We start from the raw sequence: 5,527 nt of genomic DNA, 5'->3' as shown, positions 1-5,527 counted from the left end.
TCTCTCTCTCTCTCTCTCTCTCTCTCTCTCTCTCTCTCTCTCTCTCTCTCTCTCTCTCTTTACAGGGGCTGTGGCTAAGAGTTTGCCTTGGGTGTCAGAGGAGACTGCGGGCTTTTCGGCAATGCTGGAACTATTATGACTTTGGTGCTTCTTAGAGGTGGGCTAGATGCATTTTGCCGAGTGTCCCCTAAAGGCCCACAGGCTCAGAAGCGAGGCTTCTGGAAGGTAACTGTTGTGGCGGGCTGCACTCATCTGTGGGTCTGCCCAGTGGCGAGCTTACGGCTTGGTGTGCTGGTAGGAGGCCAGGCTGGAAGAGGCAGCTTCCCGGGTATGTGACCCGGAAGGTGTGCTCCTGTCTCGGACTCCTCCCTTTGCTCTCAGCAGCGAGCAGCTGTTCCCTGCCACACCTGTCCGCTGTGTCATGGGCCACTAGCTGACTGTGGCCTGACTGCTCCCAGAGCACGAGTGACTTCAACCCCTCCGCTTAGCTGCGGGTTTCAGGGTGTTTGTCCTAGTGACGGGAGAGTCAGTTGACACGATTACCACACGAGCCGGTTCTCCCGAGCGTCTGCTCTCACGCATGAATTCCTACTAGCTCTGCCTTTCTGGAGAACCCTAACTAATCCATTAGCAATTATATTTTGGGGGCTGAAAATTCACTTCCGTTTTCCATGTTACATCTTTAGCAATAATCGCGCCTCGGATACACCTCATTGGCCACGATACTGTCACTGCGCAAAGCTCCACGTGTATCTTAACACTGTTCAGACAGCTCATCATTTATGGCTAAACCTTAATACTTTAAGGAGAATTCCAATTATCATCATTAAGCACAACTCACTTCTGCAGAGTGGGTGCAGTGTTCCGGCATCCTCGAAGCAGCGCTGTGGGAGTCATCAACTCCTTGAACTCTTACTCTATCCCCTTGTCTTTTCCCCCATTTTACAGACACAGAAGTGGAGGCAGAGAGCAGTGGGGTCATTTCCTGGAGGTCACAGTGCTCAGAAACTAATGAGGCCTGGAATGAGGCAGGATGAGGACTGGAATCCAAGACACTGGCTTCCAAGTTTGTACTCTTAGGAGCCTAGTTACACTGTCTCGAAAGAATACATTATACAAACAGGCATTCCAAAAATCATACATCAGGCTTGAGCCCAAGAATTAAAATAATGGTTTTAGGGATTCCTGAGTGTCTGTGTTGGCAACACGAGGAAGTCGGGCACTTGGCAGCTGGGTCCAGCTCCTGTCGCTTGCTTTGTGAGTTTTCATTAAGTAATTTCAGATTTCATCTTGTAGTGGATTTCTAGCTGGTGGTCCACTTCTTGCACCCAGCTGAATTGAACTAGCGCAGTGCTGGGTGCAGGAGGCCCGCCTGAGGGCTGTTGCCAGCAGCATAGAGGCAGAACAGGAGAAGCTGCCGGAACGCTGTTAGGGACGCTGTCTGGAGAAGCTGTTGGAGCTCTGGAAGCTGCTGGTTCTCTTGGCTGTTCTTCTGGAGGACCTTGTCATGCTGGCTTTCCCGAGGAGCTTTGCAGGAGCTCTGGTCCTCACCTTGAGCATCGCTTCCTGGCTCCAGAGGGGAAGATGGTGCACTGCTCAGCCGCATGGAGAAGCTTGTCACGTTGGCTTTCCTGATGGGAACTCGCTTTCCTCGTTGCTGGCGGAGCTCGGGACCTCACTGTTGCTGAGGAGGGCTGTGGTACCTTTGGGGGAGCTCTGGTGCTTACCTTGAGCGTCGCTTCCTGGCTCAGTGCAGACCCCTCAGCCTGCTGGCAAGGATCCTCCACCCCTCTGGCACAGACTTCCTAGTTTCCATCGCTGACCTTTGGGCCTTCCCAGCACAGATCCATGAAGCAGGATCCAGGCCCTCAGCTAGAATCTTTAGTGGTTATGTGTGTGGACAGATTTCCTGCACTCCTTGTACGTTATTATTTGGGTGATTCCTTATAAACTAATATAAAATGTGTCCTGTATTATATGGTTTCCCTTGCAAAACCCCCAAATCATGACACATCTGTACATCTTTATTATTATTCTTATTTATGTATTTGGCACAGGGTCTCATTACAGCTCTGACTCATCCTGTTTTCAGCCTCCCCAGTGCTGGGATTACAGGCAGGCCCCGCCATGCCCAGTCTCACTTGCCAGCTGAGCGTGCTGGGTGCAGGGCTGCCACAGCATCAGTACCAGGGATTGAACGCTGGGCTCTGCCCTTACCTATGCGGGTGTTTAGTCTGCTGAGCTTTCTTTTGGGGGGAGCAGAACTGGGGATTGAACTCAGGCCCTTGGACTCGCCAGGGAAGTGCTTATTCCACTGAGCTGTCTCCCCGGCCCCCTGCTGAGCTTTCTTGCTTGCTGGTCCTCATCCATAAATCTTTTTAAAAATAATTTTTACCCAAATTTATGAATTTCAACTTATTTATTTATAACTAATTTATGACTAATTTTTACCTTTATAAAAATTATTTAGTACAGGGTCTAGAGAGTCTCACTACATAGATTGGATTCAGTGATTCTCTGTGTTTAGCTTCCCAACTGCTAGGATTATAAGGATGCTCCATCACGCCCAGTCTCAATCCAGTGTCAGCGAGCCCTGGGGGTGGGGCTGGCATGGCACACGGGGATCGAATCCTGGCCCCTGCATCTGCCTAAGCAGGTGCTATAATCTGCTGAGCTATCTGGCTGGCCCTTCATAATCTCATGTGTAATACTGGGGATTGAACTCAGGACTTTGCACTTTCCAGGCAGGCACTTATGCCGCTGAGCTATATCCCTGGCCCTAATTTTTACCTTAATTATGTAGGGTTAGTTTTTGTTTTTTGGTTTTTTGCTCCCCATGAGTTTTGTTTATACCACTGATTTTTCCCTCACGGCTGAGTCATTCAAAATGTTAAAAATTCCTGCTATGGAGGGACCAGGGTATATACCATTTACACCTCTTCGGTCCATGCTGTACCAACCCTCAATAAATGTAGGCTACAGGATTAGTAAGCAGCAGGTGGGCACTGTGAACAGGTGTCACCTAGGTGCCTGTGCCACACCTTGGCTGAGCCACTGATGGAGAAGCAAGACAGTGGCTGGCTTCTCAGTTGCAAAGAGTATGGTGTTTGCAGTCACAGAATGCAAGGAAACTGCTGTTGGACGTGTTTTCCTTGCCAACCTCTAGTCCTAGGAAAGCCTACAGTGTTACTTTTTTTTTTTTTTTAATTTTTTATTTGTGTGTGTGTGTGTGTGTGTGTGTGTGTGTGTGTGTGGCCAGCTCAGCCCACCAGGGGGCGGGGCTGGCTGGCATGTGGTGCTGGGGGATTGAACCGCGGTCCCTGTGCTTTGCTAAGCTTGTTCTGAGTAGGTGCTTTAGACCACTGAGCCATCTCACCAGCCCCTACAGTGTTACTTTGGAGATCAGGTTGAATAAGATCCCGAACCGACTGGGGAGATGGCTCAGTGGAATCAGCGCTTCCATGGCAAGTGCAAGGGCCTGAGTTCAATCCCCGGTTCTGGAAAAAAAAAAAAAAAAAGATCCCGAACCAACTAAATGCCACTTTAGGGAAGATGTGGAATATTAAAAGAAATCAAGGGCTGGTGAGATGGCTCAGTGGTCTGAAGCACCTACTTAGAACAAGCTTAGCAAAGCACAGGGACTGCGGTTTAATCCCCCAGTGCCACATGCCAGCCCGCCCCGCCCCCTGGTGGGCTGAGCTGGCCACACACACACACACACACACACACACAAATAAATAAATTTAAAAAAAAATAAAAAAAAAAAGAAATCAAGCCAATGAGATGACAGACATAATTTTGTTTAAACAACTGCGAAGCTCTGTGCAAATGATTTTTCTTTTAAAAAAGTTCTTCCGAAAGGCTTAGTCTTCTTAGGCTCTTGCTTAGATTTGTATATGGACCCTGCTGCCCTTGGCCTTGCAAAAGCCCATCCTTCTGATCACTGCAGAACCCAGAATTGTGTTCAAGCACTGGGGACTGCTCTTGGCATCGAGCCTGCTGAGCAGCTGCACCTGGACTGCCCGACCCCACGCTGGGCCCTGCCAGGAGCCACCCTGTATGCCCACCGCACAGCCAGGTTCCCGTCCTTTGGGCTCTCCACTCCTGCTCTCAGAAAGTTCTGTCCCTTCCCCTAATGCACTACTGCCCGGTGCAGCTTTCCAGACACAAGTCCTGCTTTCCTGGTGCAGAGAGGCCCAGCCCCAAACAGCAAGGTCCCAGCCTCGGTGCTGCCTAGGAAGACACCAGCCCCACAGAGGTCCCAGTGGTCGCTGTTCCGCTCAGCTGTCCTCTCTTGGGGATAGTGAGGGTTGGGGGCACATCTGTAGCCACGTTACCCATGCATGACAGGAACAGCCAAGCAGTGCTGGTGGCAGTGTGGTCAGCCACAGCGCAGCGGGGGAGAATGCACCTATTAGCTTGGAGCATGGAAGTTTTTCTCCCAACAAAAATTGGCATCTTCACACGGCCCAGGCCAAGCTGTGCACATCTTCCCTGCACCCTGGAAGGGGCCTCGCTGCGATTCTGCACACTCAGTGCCTGGCCAGCACTCCTGCACGCACATGTTCAGCAAGGATCAACTCTCACAGCTGATGTCTGGGTTTACCCTTCGGGACAGAAATCTGAATCCCAACGATCCTTCCCCTTTTAGCAGGCTACGCCCAGGTGTGACTGGAATTGGAGCAGGAGAAGTTGTAGGATATGGGGCGAGGTGGCAGTCAGAACTCAGGGACCCTGGAAGCTGGGCCACGGGCCCTGCCTCACCGACCCTTGTCGTGCGGCATGACCTCCTTGCACGGCTGTGTTGCCTGCCCTGCGCAGACCAGAGCCCAGCAGAGCAGGGCAGGTCTGCAGCGACAACGGGCAGCCCTAGGTGTGCTGCTACAGCTCCCAGCCGGGGTCTCGGGCCCACCCAAGGCCAGACCCAGCGTGGCCTTTCGGTCCCTGGAAACAGGCCAGGCCCAATGCACGTTTTCCAAGCACTGACCGAAGAGGAGCTCTGGGGCTCCAGGCTACCTTCTGCTGGGGTGACTCCCTAGGGAGCCAGTCTTCGAGATCTGGGACACTGAGAGCTGGAGCGGAAAGGCCCACATGTCCTTCTGGGGCTTGCAGTCCAGCCCGGCAAGTGCTGGGTTACAGAACAGAGAGGCTGGCCAGGGCACAGGCGTGGCCCAGCCCTGAAGCTCCGTCAGCTTCTCCTCAGTGTCCTACGCCTTAGGCCACTAGGCCACCTCTGCGTGACACAGAGGCAAACTGAGTGAGGGTTTGGAATACAGCCCCGCTCTGTGACTGTCAGCGCAAGAGGCCAAACCTGGGCTCTACCTCTGACGCTACCACGGGCCTGGTGCTTGTCCCGGGGTGACAGCCTCTTACCCCTAGTTAGTGGGAAGGATTGCTCCATGCCGCCTCCCACTGCCAGGACCCCTCAGCACAGCCCTGGCCTTGAAGAGCCCTGCCTGAGGCCAGGGCCAGAGGACAGTCCCAGGCCACACAAACCTGGTGCAGCAGCTGGGAAGGGCCACACTGC

General features: G+C 52.6%; 1 protein-coding gene and 1 pseudogene across 1 annotated transcript in view; both read right to left on the bottom strand.

Annotated features, from left to right (window-relative positions):
* The window catches only part of Patj (PATJ, crumbs cell polarity complex component), a 203,310-nt gene that overhangs the window by 28,768 nt on the left and 169,015 nt on the right, over positions 1–5,527 (bottom strand). The gene's annotated exons all lie outside the window — the stretch shown is intronic.
* On the bottom strand, positions 620–743 carry LOC111817436 (annotated as a pseudogene).

Source organism: Octodon degus, unplaced genomic scaffold (genome assembly GCF_000260255.1).
Source record: "Octodon degus isolate 3935 unplaced genomic scaffold, OctDeg1.0 scaffold00057, whole genome shotgun sequence".
Taxonomy (NCBI): domain Eukaryota; kingdom Metazoa; phylum Chordata; class Mammalia; order Rodentia; family Octodontidae; genus Octodon; species Octodon degus.
Note: the sequence above shows the minus strand (reverse complement) of the source record. Positions and strands in the feature narration are given on the sequence as shown.